The sequence below is a fragment of the Dicentrarchus labrax genome, unplaced genomic scaffold, assembly GCF_905237075.1.
Source record: "Dicentrarchus labrax unplaced genomic scaffold, dlabrax2021, whole genome shotgun sequence".
Classification (NCBI taxonomy): Eukaryota; Metazoa; Chordata; class Actinopteri; family Moronidae; genus Dicentrarchus; species Dicentrarchus labrax.
In genome coordinates, this window is record NW_026136713.1 from 31,673,575 (window position 1) to 31,696,191 (window position 22,617).

At 38.6% G+C, this 22,617-nt stretch overlaps 1 protein-coding gene across 2 annotated transcripts in view; it reads left to right on the top strand.

The window, feature by feature from the left end:
* The window catches only part of lingo2 (leucine rich repeat and Ig domain containing 2), a 280,055-nt gene that overhangs the window by 216,973 nt on the left and 40,465 nt on the right, over positions 1-22,617 (top strand). Inside the window, exons 5-6 of one of the 2 annotated variants that reach the window (XR_007887016.1) lie at positions 5,198-5,234; positions 15,681-18,346. The exons of the other annotated variant lie outside the window; for it this stretch is intronic. The gene's annotated coding sequence lies outside the window, so the exon portion shown is untranslated. Of the gene's footprint in view, positions 1-5,197; positions 5,235-15,680; positions 18,347-22,617 lie in introns of those variants that run through there. 2 annotated transcript variants of the gene reach the window in all.

Sequence of the window (22,617 nt, forward strand, 5' to 3'; positions counted from 1 at the left end):
TGAAGTAAGTAAATGAAGAGGATTGGAAGCATAAGATGTAAACAATCAAGTACTGTACAAGTACCTTCAAACTGTACTTAAGAGTACACAGAGGATCAAAATTGATCCCACTTTGGTCAGCGACATCACATGCAATTTGTCACATGTTTCGCGGCTCCCTCTGGACCCACGATACCCGGTCCTATCTATCCATTTTCTGAACCACCTATTTCATCATGAGTAACAGGTGGAGAGGCAAGGTAGACCGTGCACGTCACCCATCTATCACAGGGGTAACACACAGAGACAGACAAACACATTCACACCCACAGGCAATTTGTGTCTCCATTTCACTTAGCCTCTATGTCTTTGGGCTGTGGGAGGAAACCCACGCAGACACATGGTGAACATGAAACCTGCTGGCTGTGGAGGTGACAGAACTAACCACGGAGCACCCGCGCCACACTGACATTTAACCTGAGCTGGTGTAGTTAAAAGTAAATGTATCTTTCCACCTGCCCTTTGTACCTCCACACTCCCACTTTCCACTGCACCATTTTCAGTGTCAAACTTCTGCCCGAGTGGTCCTGTTTGTCTCTGACACGTTTGTGGTAGACGAACATATTTCATTTTCCCACACAAGGCATTCATTTGCATTTTAAAACATGGTGCTCATTTCACTAAATTTCACGCAACCACACTGAAATTCACACAAAAAATAAAGCCTACCTGCTGCAATCTATGGTCAAGAGTACTTTCTCCTGCATCCAAAATAAGTGTCTCACTCATTTGAATTTCCTATTTATTTGTGCCAGCATTCAGAAATTCATAGACTTTCACCAAGTTATAAATAGCATTTTGTCTCAGCAGCTGATGCCTGGCTGAGATGGCAGCTCATATGCTGTGAACTAGAGACTCACACACGTGCAGTTGCATCAGTTGACAATAAAGTTTTTACCTTCTTGTGCTGGTGGCCAAAGAACTGCTTCTCACTCTTCTACCTTACACCCAGATTTTTCCACCTGACATGGTGATATATGGTACATGTAAGGTAAGGTGAAAGTACATTCATATTTACCAAATCCTTGTTCTCCTTCCAGTAAGGAAAACTAAGGTTTTATTTTGACATTGTAATCACCCTACCGCATGCTGAGACCTAGAAACACAGTGACATCTCTAAAAGTAGCTCCAACAGGGCCACAGGAACGAGCGGTCTGATGATCTTAAGCCGCTTTTCCACCTCATGGCACAGCTCACCCTGGTACTTTTATTTGGTACCACTTCAGTCGAGGTTCCAAGCGAGCTTCTAAAACATGACGTGAAAACCCTGCAGACCACTGATTGGTCATGCAACATGGAACATCCTACACAAAGTCAAAGCTACCATCAATAACGACCACAATAATGGCAGCCCACAAAACCACGCCGTGGTCAACTGACAAAGTGAAGACATATTAAGAACACCATCCACCTACCATAGTAGCTCCTTTTTGTGTGCGTAGTTAGTGTGTGGATGAGCGAAAGACAGAGAGAGTGAAGGTGAATGTGAGTGGAGCAGAGGAAAGCATGGGCAGTGAAGTTATCAATCGGGCAGTAAACGTACAGTGTAGGTTTGTCAGTGAATAAAGGGCTGCAGCTTCTCAAACCAAAGTAAAGCTCCTGTGTGTTGTTTCCTGGTTCTTTTCCAACTGTGTTGCTATGACAATCAGCTCCGCCTACGTTGAGGGGGTACTATGCAAAGCACTATCTAGAGTGGGAAATGAAGTAGAGGTACCGAAAGCGTGTCAAGAGGAGTCGAGTCAAGTTGAGTTGTACCATGTGGGGGAAATGCAGCTATTCGGGTTTAAAATAAAAAACCCTGGGTATCCTGTCCCTATAGATGACATCAGATGACCCGACCTAGTTTGTTGAAAGCATACTGAGGCTTTTATGTAAGAACCTAATGAGCAGATTTTGTTGGTTATGTGAAAGGGGGCTTTTGTAGAAAGGTGAAACTGATTTCTGTATATACACCAGAAATAATAATAATATATATATATTAAATATTAGCTTTGAAAATGATTTGGTACACAGTAATCTGAGGTGATATTGAAACACACTGTACAAATGTGCTTTTCAAAATGAACAAAAAATGCTTGGATAACAAAGAGCAGAATGTGTGACCTCATTCTTTACTTATGCAGCCTTTGATTTCCTGCTTTGATTGTAACACAGTGAAAGGCTGTACAATCATCATTCTTTAAAAACTGCGCCACAAATAATAAGCTGCTCTGGGGAAAGAAGTTTGTAAAATGTTCCTCTGCATTTCAGACTGATTCCAGTTGGCATTCACCTGGATTTGTAAACCCTGAGCCCAATAAAAGTACTAGGGTCATTTAAAAGGTCTGGCCACTCGCTGAAACATTTCCATCAACAAGATATTATTAGATTTACAATATTATTGATTACTATAGCAAGATGATGGCAAGGCTTTGGCTTTCATCGCCAGCTGAAATGAATGTAACCTTAATTAGATACCTTTCAAAACTGATGAAGAAATTATTGTATTAAATAAATCAGATTCATCAGATTCATATATAAACCAGTTTCAACAAATTGATATACTAAACTATTTTTTATTCCTTTTTTCTTTCGATCATTGGTCAACCTAAAAACCAACCAGCCTCTTTTCAACAAGTCCTCCAGATAAAACACAAAATGCAATGTGTAATATCACCTGCAGAACAATACATGTGATCTCTGATTTGCGTCTGCCTTAAAAAAAAAAAAATTGCAACTCTACAGTATTATTATTTTTTAGGGAAAGATGGTTTGGGTCAAAATAAGTACTTTCTTTAAGGTTAGGGAATGATCTTGTTCATGGGTAAAAGAAAGAGAGTAAGAGTTAATTGTCAATAACAAAGATTCATTACATACACAATACAAATGTCAATAATTCTCCCTCATAAGAGTCTGACCTGTTAATTCCTGAACAGCTGCAACTTCTGCTTGTTTAAACAGAGCAGCACAACAGACGGACTAAAATGCATATGTGACGCCACATTGTAGCGGGGCTCAAGCACCATGTGCTTTCATCCTGTATTTTCTACAACCGCGTATGGCTGCATATCCACAGCCATAAACACTCTATAGCACTAGTAGTTATTGCTTTGACACTGTGATACTTTGACACTCTCGTTACGCTCATACTCACATTCGGGTGATATCCTCGTAAATTACACATTTTAAATGTTTCCACAGACATACCCAACTTAAATTGAACAGTGTCTGCATACAGATCGACCAAAACGTTCCAGGTAAAACTCACTGTAGAGTTTCTGTTCCACACCTGCAAGTAGTAAACATAAATATTCTATTTTTAAATAGACGAACGGTTCGGAACCAATACACATACCGTTACAACCCTACTATCCATCCACCCAGACTTCCTCCCTCTGCAGACTTTGTAGCTCTATAATGACGACAAACGGCTTCCTCCTTGGCTCCTGCTGTAAAAGACTCATAATTCATGGTGTCACTTGAATATTAAAAATTGTTGTTCATCTATTATATTATCTATAAACTCACATTTACTCAAAGAATCACAAACATTTAAAACTGACGGCACATAGAAGGTGTAGCGACGACAGCACGTTAGCAGAGCAGCAGTTTCAGTATTGTACACAGGAGGAGTTTGGCACTGTACTGAGTGTGGGTCTGTAGTTATGTGCGTAAAACAGAAGAAAAAAGACTTGAAGTACAAAAAAACTCTTCCAAATACAATGTAAGCCATTACACAGCCTGGGTAGACAGCTAGCATATCTGTTCCTTCAGATGGACGATTGAAGAACGCATCTAAATCACCTCCTGTGTTTAGATAGAGATAGAAACTTGCAGCACGACTTTGTTGCTGCTTTAAAGCTCTGAAACAAACTAAAACTCAACATTTCCAACAATTCTCCATTAGTTCAGCCCTAAATATTGTACAGCAGTTTTGTATGAAGCCCAAAACACTAATGCACCGGCACTCAGAGCATTTCCTCTTCAAATTGCTTGCTGTAGTTAATTTATAGTCCTATGTTAAATATTTAGATGGCCGCCCTCCTCTCAACTAAATGCAAAGGCCTTGATATTTAATAGCACAATTGTGTGTGCTTCCAATCTGTGGGAGCGCTGAGCATCCGGGCAGAGCACATTGTAATATTCAGCAAGACTGGTGCATGGTGTGGTGATTCATGAGGAGCAGTTAAATTCATCTATGTTAAGTTACGTACACTGCGCAGTAAAACCAACTGATCTTATCCATGGGTTTTTATCAGGGCAAAGCAGTTCATTCATTAAAGGGGATGAATTATGAGATCAGATGCATTGCAAATTTAACACACACACACACACACACACACACACACACTTCACTGAAGTGGTTTGCCCCAATAATTTATAGGGACGTGCTATTTTAAAGGCGCAGAACGTCTGCCAGGATGCTTTGAGGTTTAATCTGAGCCTTACATAATCTGCACCTGCATCCCACCCACCAAGTATTAACCTCTAGACGATATTTATTTTGCTTTATTTAAGCAAATCTGTGTTTCTTTGTTTGTGTGTCAGGGCATCCGTGTGAGAGGAATTACTGTCAAGTGAAAGCCAGCAAACTGCAGAATGTTATTCAGGAAAAGAGGAAAGAGGGACTATTTTCTAATTGTATTGCCCTAAGAAATGTTTCAGTGGCCACAGGGATTATACATAAGTGACCATGTTAATGTTATTTCAAGAAACACAAATTAGTTGTATTCTTTTCTTTGTGCAGTTTAATTTCCTTTATGTTGTGAAAGTTCTCCACACATAATAATGTACTAATTTTCTCTGCTCTATTTCCATGAGTCATTCCTGTATGGTGCAAAGAATAAACCCTCCTTAAGGGATTAACTGTATATCAAAGTCAAATTGACCAACATGTCATCAACCTATCAAGGGTAAGCTTTTAAATAGGATCTGTGCCTGTACTCCTGTATCTCCTGCGCCCCCCCAGCTCAGTCAAGTTTCTCCCATCATCATACTTTTTTTGTTTTCTTTACTCTGACCCTTTGGTTTGTTTGTGGGCTCACAGCTTGAAAAGACCATGCCCGCTTGAACAGAGTGCAAGCTTCAGGTTGCGATGTTTTTTGTGTTTTATTTCTATTTGAACTATGATTTTTCTGCTTTTAAATTGCCTGTAATAATGTTTTTATGATTGCTCTAGGAGTCCTGTGGTTCTCTGAGGATTACAGAAGTCTCAGGTAAACTTTTCAATATTTAATATCAGGAGAGACTGAATGAACAAATGTATTTAATTCACATGTGCACAATAAAAATGAAAAGTGTGAAAAGTCTTTGGCTGTTAGAACGATTGTGAAATCATGGTATTGGAAATGGGTTGATGAAGCTGTGATTAGTATGGGAAACCCCCTGATTGAGACACTGGTGGTGGTGATGATGATGAAGGAAAGAAGAGAATGCTGAAGATCTGGATGTGATGAGGAGTGGTCTTCTGATGAGCTCAACCTGGGCACTGGATATGATGAACTGCAGGTTAATGGGGTTGAGGAGGGTTGCATTGATTTCACACTAAATGACAGCTGAAAGCAGCAGAGAGGAGAACGGATTCAAACTGTGACAGCAGCAACATGATTGGCTGGAGGAGATTATTATTACATCTGATTGGTTTAACTCAAGGAGTAAATGCCTACAGTCAGCTGATAAGAAATGAGAATGAGAGAGTTTATCTTGGATTGTCCATTTCAATTGATTATGTAATGTTAATAACATGATAATTAATACCTCTTTATTGCATTGCTTGTTTGGGTTACCCCCTTGGGCAAGGTATGTCTTTGGGAGCAGTTCCCTTTTTTGCACTGGCGTTGTTTACAGTATCTCACAGGCAGGAGGAACAATGACATGAAGTGAAATTAACACATCTCTGTCAGGTTATTCAAACAGTTTCTTACACCCACTCATGCCTAATCTATTTATATTTCAGTAGCTGGTATAAATCTTGTTCATTGTCACATGCTCTCTGCGCTGTAAGGTCAAGTATAAGTGAAAATGCCTTTTGTATAATGATGATGGAAGATTGCACTACATGCTGATATGCAAGATATTGAAAGCAGCAGCACCAAATGGGTGGTGTACTTAACTACCTCAAATGGGTAGCAGCCTATATTGTGATTCAGTAACCTGCTGTGTAGACTTTTTACTGTACAGCTTTACAAAAACTGCCCATAAGTGAGAATGGACAAAATCCACGAACCTGTACTCTCTTGCACAAGTGAATGTGAAATGTGTAGCTAAATCCTGCACATGCATTCATGTACATATTGTTTGGTGTCATGGGACCATTCAATTTAATGCCACTGCTTGATAATTAACAACACGACTACAGTGTTCATGTCATGGCTGTTTGATGACACCTTGAGTACTTTTCTGCCACAGTAAACCATCTTCGCACTAGAAATCATCTGACAGCTGTCACTTCACAGCTTGCTTTACTGCTGTTTCAAATGCTTTCTGAGGGAGGATTTTATAACAACAATAAATGTCTGTGTGCAAAAATGTCTTTTCTGCATCGTCATCAAGTTTACTCACATTTTTAAATGTCTAACAAAACAGTTCTATCCTTTTCTTGATATCATTGTATGTCAGTGAGTTTAAACAAAATCAGTCCATATATAGAAACGTTTAATGTCACAACCTTTAGGTGATGATCTTACACAAAGCAGAATTATCACTTTCTTTTTAAGAAGTGTAACTATATTATCTGCAAAAGAGAGCTCCAGGCAATCAGTAATGAATGAGTTCACACAGTGTGAATTAGATGAAGAACTCTTGACAGATTTCTAAGAAATGCATTTCCTTAAGGAGCTAAATGTCTCTGAAAAGAAGGTTTTAATGATTTCTATCCCCCTGCTCTTGTTAGGATTAGTAATGCACTCATTTTATGGGGAAGAAAACGATCAAATGAGGCTGCCAAACAAATACATCAAACTAGTTCAAATATTAGATGTATTCACAGGATGAACAATGGGCACAGGTATGTCGCAGATTGAAATGATGCAACATCTGTTCACACTCTAACACCAACTTTACACATCCAAAACCGCCTGCAGAGTTCAAATCTACATTTATTCTCCAGTGTGATGAAACTGAAACCATTTTAACAGATTTTTCCATCAACTGTCAGTTTAGTACACTACCTTCGATATATTTATGCCATGGTCTGTAGTTAAGAATTTTTCCATTGCATTAGAACCTTATGGGATGGTAATGATCAGTTAAACTGCTACCGTTACCAGGGAAACCAGGGCTTGTAAAAAAAAACATGTGCAATACACATGAGAAAATAAAATAATGATCTTTTTGTTTTTTCATTTCGTACGTGACCATGGTATAAGTGGGATAATGCCCTTTGAGGTGTCCATAATCAGGAATGAATGGACTTTGCAGAGGTTCTGGCCTCCACCTTGTCCATTAATTTCTGATCATGAATACTTCATCTGGCATTATCCCTTACATGTCTACCATAATGGGGAAAGTGCAGAATGTTGAAAATAATTCAATAAATGACTATTTTCTATAATAGTTGGAAAACATGCAGAAAATGTTAACAGCTATAAAACTGACTTTTTGTCTGTATTTTGTAAATTATGGCTTTATTAGCTGTGTGAACAAGTGCACAGATGCTAACTCGTCTGTGTTCATTTATCTCTTGCCTACTATTTAGTATGACATGCACTATACTGTTTCTGTTCCAAACAACTTCTGAATCTTTTCAGACTGAATTTCCCCATGGACAATGAGCAGTACTGTGTCATGTCATGTGAGCAGAAACCTAAGGAACTGACTGCAGAGAGAAAGGCCTCTTGTGTAGCCAGATCAGAGCTTAACTTTCAGGCATCCTGCCAGGACAGCTGCACCCGTTTGGAAGACTTGCAGCCACAGCCATGAGGCGCCCTCAGAGGAGTGTCTGATGCATGGATATCGCTGCCTAACCTGAGAGATGAAGCAGGAAGAGACACAGATGGGCACAGAGAGAGGAGACCACTGCCTGTATCAGCCAACTTACGGTCAGCAAGGGCAGAAAACAAACCCTGTTCTTTTTCAGGTGCAGTGGCTGGTAAATCCTATAATGTACCAGTCACAGAGGATCATACTAGTGGCAATGGCTGTTTCTAGCTATTTTACTACTACTAAAGACTCCATAGCTTCTGGGCAACCGTTGGTTTCAATTAATTTTACAACAGTATGAAAATCAACTTGCAAAAAAACAAATATTTATTTTAAGATAGGTAATCAATCACAGTGAACACTGTTGCCTTCAGAGGTTTGACAAAGTTCTGTTTGCAGGGTAATGTAGTAGCAAGCAAAAGTTTGTACACTGAAGGACAGTTTTGAGAATAAATAATGAACAAATTTACTTAATATGAACAAATTTATATTAAACCCTAAATTCTAATCCTACTGTTTGTCTTAGTTTAATTTCTTACAAAACATTAATGTAATACTTTTCACCAGTTATAATGTTGAATGTACTAATATCCTTAAATGCATCACAGTTGAGATTTTCAGAATCACCCCTGTTTATAATTGTAGTGCACAAAACTAATTTTCATTTATTTTCATACTACTTTGGAATCACTGGAGATTACTAAAGGTCTAGAAAAAACAATGCACTGTATGGTTTGAAATCTGGCTGAAATCAGGGGTGCATTTATGAATTTGAGAGCCCCAGGATAAACCTGGATGTTGTGGTATTAAGGAGACTACTGATTGCCAAGGATGCATGTTTTATTATCTGTTCCTACATGTAAACTGTTTCCTGAACCAGTTTTTTCCTCCACTAAGTTTTTCTTCTTTCTGGCGTGAAGTCAATTAAATTAAATTTGTACAGCCTGAAATCACACATTTGGCTCCAAGGCCCTTCCGATCTGTACAGTCTGTGATGCCCTCCATTGAATTGGTTATGGGGAAACTCACAAAAAAAACTTTTTTTAAAGGGTAAAAAGTAAGAAATATCAACAGAATTGGATTACAGATCCCTCTTCTGGGATGGACAGGCAATAGATGTTATAAAATTACACTGTGGAGAAACAATAGAGGTGGACCGAATACAAATATGAATTAAGTATAGAGAGAGAAATTTAAGCAACATAACACAAAAGCTAGATAACCTGTAAAAAGGACAGACTACATGATGATGGTCCACCCCTACTACAGGATATTTAGAACGCACCTCCATATAATATATTTAACAGTGTTTGGTATGTATTTCACTTCAGTTGAACCAAGCTAGTTATGGTTAAAAATTCTAAGCCGAATATATCTTTGAAGCGGCTCAGACGAAGGAATGAGACTGCTCATTTAAATTAGACTAAATCCACATTTTCCATTTGTATCTCTGTGCTTCCCTTAAATGTCTAAGATTAGACAAAAACCCCTGGGTAAAACATGAGTTATTCATGAACATTAGAACTGCACTTGGCACCTAGTATTCAAATGAAAGGAGCATCAGATAGATGAATACTAAACGGGAAAGTCAACAGCGGCGTCCCAAGAAATTTAGACTCTGAGAAGAAGCCTTTGTACATGAACTTCTGTAATGGTTTACAAATATATATGCAAACATTAATAACAAGAAAACAAACACACAAAATATTGTACTTAAAGCAATTAGAGAGCAAATTCAAACTAATCTGCAGGTAAACTCTAGACAAAAGCATACATTGAAAGCCGCTATCCCTATATGTTAAACTATCTAATGTTTGCTAATTATTTTGCATATGTAGCCCTGGAAGTGGAAGAAAAGAAAACGACAAAACACAACATTGGGCTCAAGTTATATTACACCCTCAGAGGTAGACTAACTGGCTGAATAATTATCAGGATAATAAATGCAGTCCAACTCCATAGATTATCTTTAATACATCTACAATATTTTATGCAAATATTGCTTTTTATTAGCAAAAAAATCATCAGCCTCATGCAGGTAAATCTTTCTCAGTGGGTGTTTTCCTCAGCACTTAACATAAACAAGATGTGAAGTACAGTCCATGCCGCTGTGTAACTTCAGAGTTACCTAAGAAGATAGAAATGTAGGATCTAATGCCAACAAAGTAAAAGAAGTGGGAGCCAACATGGGGTATTATTTTTGATATTATATTTAATCAGTTTCCATAAAGAGTTATAAAATATCAATAGAATACATCTGAATGGAAATAAAAACCATGATGAAGAAGTTTATAAAATATATACAACATTAATTTACTTGACAGTTTAGTAAGAATAGATCATTCAGCTGTGTGGTGCTAAATATGTAAAATAATAAATGCAGCAAATTTGGGTTGTTACAGTTAGTTACTTTATTCAGGTAACAAATAGGTTATTTTATATCATACCAAGAAATAGATATAATATATATATATTCCCTTTGGGGATAAATAAAGTATTTCTATCTATAACTTTCAATTTACAGCAGATGTCTTTTGATAACATACTTTTCATAATAAAGAGGAAGGAACATTTTCACGGCCATTGTTGCTTGGTAACTTTACGCTGCTTGGTTCAGCACTCATGTCTGAATCATGTCTCAGATAGTTTTTACTATTGATCTCAAATATGGCACAGGTATCACACATCTAAGGATGAGGTTCTGTGAATTTCAGCCTAATTACCCATAGTGTGATTTACTGTATTTGTAAGATGAAGTAAATATATAGCTAGAAATATCGCCCTGCGGTTGTATGCCTCTCCCAGCCAGACAAGTTGTAGTTTGCATCCATGTCAGTCCAGACTCATTTAACGCTTGTGCCAAGTTTAAACAAATTCACTCAAGGCGTTATGAAGAGATAAAGCTGCCGTAAACAATTTTTGCCAACAAGGGGGCAGAAAAACATCAAAACAAGCTGATTGCAACCACCATATCACAAGCTTACAAGTTGTTATAGCTTAAGAGTTGGCTAAGAGTTTACCAACCTTTACTCATCCAGCAGATACAAAAGATTAAACGTATTTCACCAGCTAGCTGTTAACTCTGTTTTAGTGGAAACAACTGTCAGGTTCACTCAGACTGGACTATCCTAAAAGAGGCTAAAAGGCTTCTTTGTGAATTCTGTGATTGAAATTTCAACACGGCACTAAAAGTAACTGGTAGAGGTTAGGGAAAGGTGGCCACAGTTAAAAATAATACTGACTTTACAGATTGGACACAAACTGCAGTCTCCAGTGTGAAAGTTGTACACTTTGTGCAACCAACCATCCACCTTTTCTTCCACTGTAAGACTTTCCCATCTATTTTTGCCTTTGCTACTTGGACAGGATAGTCATTATTTGCACAATTAGGAGAGGTCACTTGTCAGCAAACACGTCACATAGAAAACCAGCACTGGTCATTTGCTCCAAAAAGCTTGCATACAATGAGCTGTCAGTCTCAAAAATGGAGACGTTTAAATGGGCACAAATACAAAAAACTGTAATGATTCCTCGGAGGTGAAGCCACCAAGAACATCGGAGGGAGTTCTGGCAGCTAGTAGTTTTTGTCACAGTGGTGTTAGTTGGTCTTGGGACTCTGTAATGAGTCTGAAAATGCCAATCTACTAATAATGGCGCATGTATACCAGAAAGAAACCTGTTCCACTGAATGAGTCTCAAGTCTCATATTTTGAATTTCTTTACTGAGAGCAGTTTGGTTTGGCAGACATATGCTTTGGGATTGTTCCTGTTCTGGTGATGATTGGGTGCTCAGTGTGGTGCTTGTTTCCATGGTGTTGTAATCTGTTGTCTTAAACTCAGCTGGATTCATTTACAACAGTATTGAGAACTTCTGCTGACACAGAGAAGAACTTTTTGAATTGAAGTGTCTGTGCCCAAAAATTACAGTACGGTGACAATTCTGTAGTGTTTCAACACTAAGCTACGTGTATTGCTTTGAGCAAGGCAATAACAATGAAACTCCTTAATGTGCAGTTGACAATAACCCTCTATTTGTCAATATGTCAGTGTTAAAGGGAGCTCTGGTGCCCAGAAGGGTTGATATATAGACCAAATTATCAAGAAGGAGATAAATAAATCTGTTCTTTTGCTTTTATGGGCATCGTTTTTTGTCAGCGAGATGATAAAGCTCAGTAATCCTTTGTCAAACAAAGAATTAAAGCTGTGGGAGAGGGGAGAGGAGTGACCTGTATGGATTGGGAAAAAAATAAAAACAGGGGCATCTATTGATTTTTACATCACTCTGTCAAGGTCATTGAAATGACAGTGTAATTGAAGTTCTTTAATGGACCCACTGAAATATTCTCAGTCCGATGAGAGGGTCCATAGAAAGCAGCCTGAGGAGATAATCCCCACTGCTGTCCATTCTGTAGATGTATTGTCAAGGGAGGAGAAGATAAAATATAATATGGAAAGGGATTAAACATTTACATCAATAAAATATGACAAAATGATGATTCAACCTCTTATACAAGTAACTGTATGAATTCATTAATTTCCTCTGCTTGCTTAGTCCTTCACAAGGTCACTATAGATCTTCAGTTCAGACAAGCAAAGAGAGTCTCCTTGTGTGGCTCAGTGGAGAATCATATTTAATGATAATGTTTTGATGTCTCACTTTTTCTTTTTTCTTTTTTTACTTTGCATCTTCTCTTTACTTCCAATCCACTAATTCATTCAAATATTTCCATGCGACTGATCTCATTACGGTCGGCTAGAAATGACTAAAGACTCATGGGGATTTTCATTTGAAGACTGAAGTTTCAGTGGTGGAAGAAGTATTTACATCCTTTACTAAACTAAAAGTACCAATACTGTTGAAAACAGCTGAGAGGTTGAAAGGGGAGAAAGCATGCAGCAAAGGGCACGGGTCAGACTCGAACCCGTGGCCACTGCAGCAGGGACTCAGCCTTGGTACATAAGGTTCTACCAGGTGAGCTACCAGTGTACCCCCCGATCCCATTTTTCAAAAGTAAAATCTAAATGTGAAGAGCACAAGTTGCTGTCAGATAATTGTAGTGAAATAAAAGGTGCAATGTTTTGCCCTGAAATGTTTTGTGCTAAAAGTGTAAAGTACCATCAAACACAAATGGAAGGTAAAGAAGTACCTCAAAATTATACCCCTCCTGTCAACAAAGTACCAAGCTGCCAGAAAGCATCTTTATGAAGGTACAAATGCGTAATTTAAATACTAAAAATATAACTTATAATTCAGTTTAAACTAAAAAAAATTTTACTGACAAATACATCACAAAAATGTCAATGTACGCAATTATAAATCACTGAATATAGTAATAATTCAAAGTTTTAAGAGTTTATTTCAAAAGAAATTTGGTGTATGGACAATAAATGAGCAGTTTTCCCAGCTTGTCTCTACATGATGTATAGATAAAGTTATGTAACTATGAACTAAACATGCTTACCCTATTCACTGATGAAAAGAAAGATCTGCTGTATGTTATAGTACATTGTTTTTAATTTTATTCTATCTTTCAGCATCCACTCTTAACAGCTTTATTTGTTTGCTTCTCTTTGACTGCCAAAATGAGTCATCTCATCTCCTTAATCTACCTGCCTGTACTTTAAATCAGCCAAGGGATCCGTGTGTCTGTCATTATATGTGGTAGCATGGCACTGATCCTCTCTTTAATTGCGGTTTAATTCCTATCATGTGCACTTTGATTCAACATTTGGATGCTATAGATGAAGTCTTCATTCATTCCAGGGTGCAATATGTCTCACATCTGTTCTATGTTAAATTCATAACCTCCCTTTCCTCCTCCCTCTCCTCATCTATCCTCTCCACATCTAACTTGTCTTTTTATCTCGATTCTTTGCACAGGCATTGTGTCCTCTGGCAGTCTAAGTAGCTCATTGTTGTGGGGAGAATGTTCTCTCATGGGAGCCATAGCCAGTCAAGAGTGGATTGCTTCAGTGAGATGCATTTTTACTTTGTCTGTCAGTTGTGATGAGGGATAAGAAACAATGTGTTCTTTTGAGACACACTGAAGCAAATATGGGAATTGTGAAATGCTTGATAAAAAACATTTCTTTACATATAGTTGTTAAGAGAAGAGGTATGGAAAGATAAAGTTATATCATTTCCCAAGGTGATGTAAGATCTTGCTGAATGTGTACCTGAGTAAAATATGTACCCGGCTGTTTATCATAGTCAGCTTGCACTAAATGTGAAATATTGCTGTCCTGTGTGTTGGTCTTTGTTACGGTCTTAGTTGTTGATTTGTCACTGCGCCAATGTCGCAAAGAAAAATTAGTCTTCTTTAATCGACCTCGGCAGAAAACAGCAATCTGGGTCTGACCTTGATGTCAGAGTTTTAGACAAGAAGTACATAATGGCAAATGGGCTGCACAGTGTTTCTTACACACACATTCATACACTGCTAGAGGCAGAGCTGCATGCAAGACACAGAACTTATCATTTAGGCCACGTTCACATCATATGGGAAGGATGCTAAAGATGGGAAAGACACTCATCTGAGAGTGTTTAGAGCACTGGACAATTCAACAGAGTTATATGATTGCAGAGTTAATCAGGTTAACATACTGTGTATTGACCGCACAACACTGCACCAATTAAAGGAAATGAATGTAATACAAATTTATTTTAATATCTAGTTTGAGTCAAATTGCTGACATTTAACCTTCTGTGGCTTATGTTATGATTGTTATGCTCTGATTGGTTAGTACTCATGTTGGGTTGGTTAGATTGGTTGGGGTTAGGGTAAGAATATCAGGGTAATCAATCAGAGTCAGAGTAGGGCGGGGTCATGCTATCTTGCAGGTTCCCGTTCCAGGGCTAATAAATGATTAGTATTGGATTGGTGCATATAAACTTGCACTACGGTGCATTGGTTAGCACAGCAAGAGGGTTCATGGCTTAGAAGGCTCAGACCTTTCTGTGTGGAGTCTGCATGTTGTCCCCCTTGTCTGAAAGGATTTTCTACGAGTGCTCTTCCCACAGTCATGTCACCAAAGACATGCAGGTTAATTGGTGACTCTAAATTGCTCATAGTGAATGTAAGCACGAATGGTTGTTTGTCTCTGTGTGTTAGCCTTGTGATGAACTGGCGACTGGTACTCTGCACCTTTCCAATGTCAGACAAAACAATAAATTCACCCTGGGCTTTAGAAAATTGTGATGATGATGATTTATTCATAATTTTCATATTTTTATAGACTAAACAATAATGAAAATAATCATTAGTTTCTTCCATTAGCCATTAGATCATTTTCTGAAACTTTCTGTGACTCTAAGCAAATTACAAATCAGCATGCACCCTTGTAACGCTAAATGACACAGTTAGAGGCACAAATAAAAAGCATTTTTAGATTGAGTTATGTCTCAGAAAATTCAGTGCATATTTCCTGTTTGGTTTTTGTTTCCATTCAAGCTGTGAAATTACTAATGAGACACCGCTTGGGAACATTGGACTTATTATAAATTTGTTTACCTGATACTTTTATTAATCTGACATCTTGCAGGGAAAGTCAACACAACAAGTCTCATTACAGTTCCTACAAACATTAGCTAAATTTGTTGTTGTTTATCTACTTTGTTACATGCTGCACAGTTTCTGCTATACTGACAGCACTCTTGCACTTGTCTTGACCAATGATTGGTACTAATAATAACATTAATAACAATAATAGTAATGGAGTTCTTACTGTTCTGTCTTTCAAAGGAACCTTCGAGTGCCCCTCACAGTTGAAGGAACCAGAAAGAACGGGGTCACCATGTAGCTAATTTTGCTTGCTGCAGAGCTGAGAGCCCACCAGCAACTCCCACTTTGTCTGTGATCTCTGCCCAATCCCTCTGCCCTGCAGCAATCCCCTCAGCAGCCAGCATGGTGTGTGTGACCCCTGAGGGCTGGCCTGCCAATGAACTCTTCCTGAAGGTAGAGACTCTAACGCAAAGGGGCTTTAACAATGGTATGGTTGAAGGAGGAAGAAGAGGAGCTCTGTGTGCTACGAGAGAGACTAATCACCACACTCATGGGCTTCTCGAGACTGACTGGTGCCAGACCTCAACATGGAGCTAAAGACCATCTTCTGGGAGCAGAAATCAATGCAACACACTCATCATAAGATCTGTGTATGACCTGATTTTGAAGAAATGCTGTGTTTTATACTGGAACAGCTTATCTCAACATTTTTTAGCTTTCATATCGCTGCCTTGGGAATATGTGTGAGTACCTTACTCCAAAGAACAAACCTGACAGTTGATTGATGGGTCCAAAGTATTCTGTAAAGTATAAAACACCAGATGACGAAGCAAACATACACTATCAAACTTTGTCTTCACTTCAAAAATGCACAATGTGTCCTGTGAGACTGAAAGGTTTTTTTGTTTGTTTGTTTTTTTTGTTGTTGTTTTTTTTGTAGCTGTGAACCTTCTTTTCAGGTATGTCTCGTTTTGGACATTCCAAAACAGTTTCCATCTGTCCAAGGTCCTTGCCAATGTTTTAGAATAAACTTAAATAGAGGTTGTAAAATAGCTTCAGCTCTCAGTCAGTTATGCAGAAAATAACAAGGTTCTTCTACCTTCAAATTGTTCAGGGAAGTCCCACTCAAATTCCTGCCCCCCAGGAGCACATCAGGATACATCTTCCACAGAAACTAGATGAATTAGCAATAAACAATAAAAAGCATCACCTCCAGCTCACTAATGACTACCCATGATCCTCCTCTCCTTCCTCCACATATTCCACCAGGGAGAGGGAGAGTGATGTGGGGTGTGCCTGAAGTTTTCTGCTTACCCTTATTGCTTTTGCTGCCGAAGACAATATTATTATCTCCAGCTGCAGGCCTCAGAGCACACAACTTGTAAATAATAAACCAAGCTGGACAGAAGCCTGTGAGGCCACTGCTAATCCTGGTATTATTCCACTTTTATTGTTGCTATTTGCTCATTATTTCTCATCTCCTCTGGCTGAAGACAGCCAGTTAAATTATTTTCACCCCATTGTTTTCTTCTGCCACAAAGGCCAAATTAGCATTGAGGACAGGCAACATTTAGAAATGCCTTTATTCCTTTTTAGCCCTCCTTTCCTCACTCTTGACCCCTTTAGAGCCCACAAGGCATCACAAACTGTCACTGTGGGTGTTAGGAGATGCTGTAATAATTAGGAATAATGTTTTTTATTACATTTTAATTTGCAACATCCTCCCATTTAGGGAGAATCAGGAAAACGGTTGATAGTAATCTCCTGATTCAAGCTATAACCCCGTTGGGTCCCTTGTGGAAGTTTGGGAAGAATGAGATCTACACAGAGCTAAAACAGATTGATGTTTTACTAAAAATTGAATTCGAGTTGTTATAATCAGCCGTCTAAGAGTGGTGTTTGAGCCTCCAGAGAGCTGCAATATTCTGTGTTTGCGGCGGAAGCGTTTCACCCAGGTTTGACTGAATAACATCCTTCTTATGGGAGGAATGACTCTGACAAAGCCTCGGGGCAAAGCTAGTTGTACGCTTCAGTGTGCTCATTGTTGCTCTGAAGACACCTAAAGATATGCCACTAATGACACCGTTGTGAAGGCTCTCACTATATGGAACATTGCTTTCTGTGCCGTATGAATGATTATTCTCGCTCACACCTGATAAAAGCTCTACAGCATAAAGAAATCTGCTATGAAAATTCCACTAAACCAACCCAAGACAAATATTTCAGCTTTTTAGATACTTTAAGAGGCAACTCCATCAACTTAAAACTCTAAAAATCATACTCTGTCTATGGGTTTTGGGGAGTACAACTGCATGTGTGAAAAAAATACCTTTTGTAGCTGCAAATGGAGCTGTTTGAAATCTGAACACTGCCTCATGTTGGGGCTGAAGACTGGGGGCTAAGAGGTTTGAAAATGAAAAAGAAATCTGGGGGTGTGAAGTTACGTAACACACCTGCATCTCCAACCAAACTATTGGTGACTGAGTTGCATTATGTGTAATGGAGGCACCAGCTTTTGAGAAGGAAGAAGAATGAGTGGAATAAAAATATGAAAATGGATACCTCTGGTTGTGCTGCATCAATTTTGATGGTTTTTCCAAAACAGTCCATCTGGAGTCAATGTCTTAGGAGTGAAATGCTAAATTAGTGATTGATTTTGATTTTGAATATGTTTTCATCTAGGCCACTGAAGGTCACGTTAGGTGCATTCTCGAAACCACATCATATATTTAGTCTCTTCTTCCTCCAAGTGTAGATGTTAAGACGTCTTCCAGTCTGCCGTTGTTGTTCTCCACTTAAAATAGGCAAAACTGAAAAGAAAAGGGAACGTGTTGGTCTGGAGTGGTTCGGAGTCATGACGGGTGAAAGCTGTGATGACTGCCTTCATTAGTCAGCAGGTTGTTAAATAAGGAGAAAAAAATAAAGAGCAGAAGAGCATGATGATGAATTATCCCTCGGGACAAATGACAGAGAGATTTCACCGGAAAACTGCCCTCACATTTACAACATAAAATAAGCAGGTAAGGTGTAATTGGAGCTTCATACCCTTTACAACTTATCCAATAGTACTAAACGGTAGGTCCAAAATCTGAAAAACCATGTGATACCAGTGAATACAGTCCATTAGGGTCCTGGGCTGAGACGACCTCTCTGAGCTGCTAATGGACTGCAGCCAAATGTGAGGGAAAACAGTAGTAGAGGTGCTCAATGTGATCACAGCTCCAGTGAAGCAGCAATCTACAGCTCTGACTGGCTCCTCTGCTCTCAGGTATAAGATTCACAGTGAACATTGATTTCACAATGCTAAGTGCCAAGCACACCTAAGGCCTTGGGCCAGTACTAACCGCATGACTGTCAAGTAGTGCTTTGTTAACAAAGAGCTTGTATGTACACAAAAAAACGATGATGCTCTTGGGTAATTGGCATGTGTGAAATATGAGCTAAGCAGCCAGATATCATGTTGAAATTAAGTAGGATGGATAAGATTTAGCTGTTTTATTTTTTACAGTCATTAAAAAGACAAATGGTACACTGACTACGACTTTGGGGGACAGAGGACCTCTTGTAATGTATTTTCTTATTTACTGTTTTCTTCCTGAAAAGAAGGCTAAATAAATACAGCAGCGATACTGTCAAACTCTCTCAGTCAGACAGAATCTGAGATTAATCTGCTCAACACAGCTAAATCAGAGCCAGTATGGTAATACACACCCTACATCACACAGTTTCAATATAATTTCATAGATCACATTTCATCACACACTCTGAAGGAGATGGAGGTTTTAAGGCAGGTGTTATGCTTCCAACCAAAAAACAGAAAAACAGAAAATGCTAATAAGAAAAAATTAAAAATATGTTAGAAGTTTGTGTCCTCTCGTCGCACCACCAGCTTGGTCTGCATTGTTAAGTATCTCAACATGGTTTGTGCAATGAATTAGTTGCTTCCCATAGACAATGAATGACTGTTGTCCCCAGTCAGTTCACATATAAGGGCCTAAGCTTACTAAAATGCTTACGTGCTGATGCTAAGTAGGTATAATGTTTATGTAATGTTCACCATCTCAGTTTAGCATGTTAGCATGCTAACATTTGCTACTTAGTATTAAACACAAAGTACAGCTGATGAAATATCATTAGTTTTGTAGGCATTTGGTTATAAATTGAAGTATTGGACAACAGTGTTGGGAGTAACGGCGTTTAAGTATAACGGCGTTACTAACGGCGTTATTTTTTCAGTAACGGAGTAATCTAATTAATTACTTTTCCCATCGTTGCAACGCTGTTACCGTTACTGAGAATGTAAAGTGGCGCGTTACTACAATGTGGTTGAAAGAAGCGCAGCGGTGTCAGGCTTTCTGACAGCCACACATCAGCTGCCGGGAGAGAGCAGGGGTGGTGATGATGACACCGTTGCAAAGGTGATGATGATTGGCTGGGTGGGCGGATGCCCTGCTCACGCTGTCTCACTGCACGCTCTAACTACTACTATAAACACAAGACAGAGACAATGGCGACGAGCCAGCGAAATTCAAAGGTAGCGTTTTCAAACTGGAAGTACCGACACTACTTCTCACTTACTGAAGTTAAAGGCAAGGATGTTTATGTAACATGCACGCTATGTCTTAGTTTTGCACTTGAATGCAAAGTGTGTGAATATTATTTTATTTTCAATATTTAATTTTGTTACTTTATGGAATATTTAAGAGTAGGATAGTGTACTGTTTATTGTGCAGTAGGCCTAATATACAGTTACAGAGATTTGCATTACTTAATGGCCAGATTTTCTTTTGTTTCTTTTTACCCAAGTTTACATTTGTGTGTCTTAATTTTGCACTTGAATGCAAAGTGTGAATTTTATTCTCAATATTTATTTTTTATATTTTTATTTCTATGCATATGGCCGGCTGCAATCTACTGAGTTCAAATAAATACCAAATGTTCTAAAATACTGTATATAGTGTTTTTATTCTTCATTCAGTTCATCTTTGACGTTATAGAAGATGTTATAGAATGTAATAGCGTTATAGAAAATAAAAATAACGTCACAGTTACTTTGCTGAGTAACTAATTACTTTTATAATGTGGTAACTGAGTTACTAACTCAATTACTTTTTGGGAGAAGTAATTTGTAACTATAACTAATTGCTTTTTTAAAGTAAGATGCCCAACACTGTTGGACAAATAAAAATGTTGCCCTGATGTTGCTGCTAGATTACCAAAGTTATCAGAATTTATCCTGAGGGCGGCTTGAATGTGTGTAGAAAATTTCATGGAAATTCAACCCTAAAGTTGTTGAGACATCATACTCTTCACCACAAGTGTGACACAAGTGGTGCTATAGAGGGAAAGTGTGAGGACTGCTAAAGTCATGAAGATTCATCATCTGAGAGCCATGCATGTCTGTACCAAATTGTACCAACCTGTTGATGAGCAATTGTATTAAATACTACTTTTCAGTCCTGATGGGTGAAGTAATTTTATCTGGCTGATGGTCTGTAATCTGATCCCTGCATAAGTGCTAATGTATGAACACCATGCTGGGTTCTGCTCCTGGGTCATCACCAGCTGAGCAAAATAATGTCTATTGATCCCACACATCTCAAATTCTGTTTTAACATGCTAAAGGTGGGATCATAGAGAATCAAGGGATACATCCTGTCTTGTATCAAAGGTACAGACTGGTTGGTGAGGTTCAGAAGAGGAAAGTGTTTCCTGGCACAAATAAGATCTCTTAATACCTACTGAGCATCACTGGAATGCCACAACATACCTAGGCACTCTTGTGAAGCATATTATAAAATTATTTTATCAGTGGAACGGTAAAGTAAATAGATTTTTAAAGAACAATGCACAACCACTGCTGTACATGTTGGCCGACCTTGGCAGAATGAATTCCAACTCCTTTTATAAAAAGATATGTGACACATTTTTCTTTATCTTCTTCCATGGTGAGAGATGAAGGAGACCAAGTTTATCTACAACTTGCCACCAGGTTTTTGATATAGTAAACTCTCTTCAAGGCATCCTCACTGACAGCAAGAAATACACTCACATCGTGCTATATAACAGTGGCATAGGAGATTTACTGCATGTAATACAGCAATTGTGTCTCATGTATAAAAGAGGAGCGCTGCCATTTTGCAGACGGCTTACTGTCACTGCCGTACCTTTTGGAGAAAGACAGACTTCTGGCGAAGTGGCTGCACCTGTCACCTTCTTCAAAGGGTCTTCGTGCATCTTGTCACACCTTTCCCATCCCCCATTGTGAAGAGAGCACTGGCTGGCAGGTCTCTATTGATCTGTTCCAGAGCTGTGATAATTGGGCCATTAAGATCTCAAAAAGACACCCAGCATGTGGCAGAGATAGAGTCTAACAGTCTGCCAAGAGAAAGGACTTCCAACTCCTTGGCATCACTTGTTAAGATTTTTTTGTTATACCATGAAATATGTGTAGGAACAGCATGCTGTTTTCATTTGTTATACTTTGATTTATAAAAGGTGGTAGAATGGATAATAGTAAATGCACCACATAAGAAATCAGAGTCACTTTCACTGACATTTACTGTTCACTAAATGTAAAAGTATCATCATAATTACAAATTACTGACTGCAACTGAAGTCCTGCTATCATGGGAGAAAGTACAGTTCTTAACAATGAGACAAGGCAGGTGCAGGGATGATCGGCTCTACCCCCAGGGGGGCTTCTGTCTGAAGTGTAAACATTTCTTGTTAGAGAGACAATCAAATGACTACCAAGAGACACAAAACAACAACAAAGAGATGTAAAATGACTACGTAGAGGTCCAAAACAACCACAAAATGACCACAAAAAGACACAAAATGACCACAAAAAGACACAAAATGACCAAAAGAGATGCAAAATGACAACATTGCCTGGGTGTCTTGCTCCCATGTAGAAGGGGAGGGGGGCTTTTTCATGTCTGTGCTTAGGGGCTCGTTATCTTGTAATCCATCCATGGTCAAGTGTAAAACCAACCACTGCAAAACTGTTAAGTTAACATCAGTCTGTGCTCAAGCAAACATACACATCTGGCCAAGCTGGCATGGATTTCACCACAGACCAATGAGAAAACATGGAGATAATTTGGAAGAGAAATCAATGGCAACTGCCAGCACCAGTAAGTCTCAGAGTCGTGATAAGGTTGCTTTCTGCCCC